Below are 1,481 nucleotides of genomic sequence, written 5' to 3' on the forward strand. Positions count from 1 at the left end.
TTGCTTATGGTGCTTTTTAACTTTATGTCATATGTGCTGGAAATGAATAAATAAGAGCAAAAACTATTATAGTGACTCACATCCTGGATAATTCAGCAATATTCTGTCTTTATCAGATTCTTCCATTTTATCAATCTTTGAAGTAAAAAAAAAAAAAAAAAATGACCCAATCATATGTAGTTTTCTTTTTTTGATAAAAACACTGAATACTTGGCATGGATTTTTTTTTTTTTTCTGCCATCTTTGTGTTTTCAGCCTGAATAATTTATTTTGAAAAAAAAAGTCCACGTGTTTATTCCCTACTGAATAACAATAATGATGATGACGGTACATAATAAAACCAAGAATAACTATAATGCTCTTCCTTAATGCCAGGCTTAATACTAAGGTTTTACATTCACTACTGGATTTAATCCCAAGGTGCAAAAATAATGCAATTTATTTTTTGTAAACCCCATATTCTTTGGTTCAGGTTTTCATATGTAAAAACTATGTATTCTCTCTGTTAGTCAAATAATGATTACAAACCTCTAATTATTCGTTGTTAGTGAAATCTTTTGGGAGTATATGGAAAAACATGATTTAGAGCTGCTCGGTCAGCTAGAAAATTATTAGATGAAGATGAATGGTGGGAAGTTTTGGAAGAAATTTGACTTGGAGATAATAAAGAAATAATAATAAGCCATGTTTCCTGAAGAACACTGCAGTCATATTCTCACCACTTCTGTCTATTGTGATATCTATATCTTGTACCCATTAATGTTTTTGCTAGTTTTTAAGTTGCCAGCAGTCCCACTTATAATGTCTGAACTTCAAAATTTTAATTTTACCTGTTGTGGAATATAATTTTAATCTGTGTCTAATTGCTTTTTGTGGATTAACTGCATTAAATCCAATGAGGGTAAACTTAAACAAGTGGTTGCTAAATCCTCATTAAATAGAAAAGCATCAAGAATTCTGTTATAAATACTGCTCTACAAGTCAGCATCTTTCCTCTCTCCTTCTAGAAATCATATTAAAATTCTCTCAGAAACAAAGAATTGGATAACTCCGTTTTCGGAGAAACTCTGAGATGTAATTGGTCTATAGATTACAAATACATGCAAGTGTTAAGACTGGACAAAAGCCATTGTGAAGAAATGAGGAGAAAGTGTGTAGAGGTGAGTCCACTGAGGGAAGACCTCAGAAAACCCCAGGAAAAATTACCTGCTTGAAAGCGAAGGACTCATTCTAGATTGCAAAAGCTTGTCCTAACCTCATTGTAACAATAGAAGCAAAATAAGAAGGACTAACAGAAAAGCTGTCAAGGATTCAGTCTCATTTAGAAAAGTAGAAAAGGAGAGTTTACACAGGCAGGTTAAAAAAAAAAAAAGAGCCATATTTGAAGGAAGCCCTTTGTTCCTGTGGTAGCAAGAAAGGAAAAATCCCTTATAGGGTTAAACCCTAAAGGCTACAAAAGTAGCTTCCTATAAATGGAAACT

This window comes from Galeopterus variegatus, unplaced genomic scaffold (assembly GCF_000696425.1).
Source record: "Galeopterus variegatus unplaced genomic scaffold, G_variegatus-3.0.2 Scaffold2509, whole genome shotgun sequence".
NCBI lineage: Eukaryota > Metazoa > Chordata > Mammalia > Dermoptera > Cynocephalidae > Galeopterus > Galeopterus variegatus.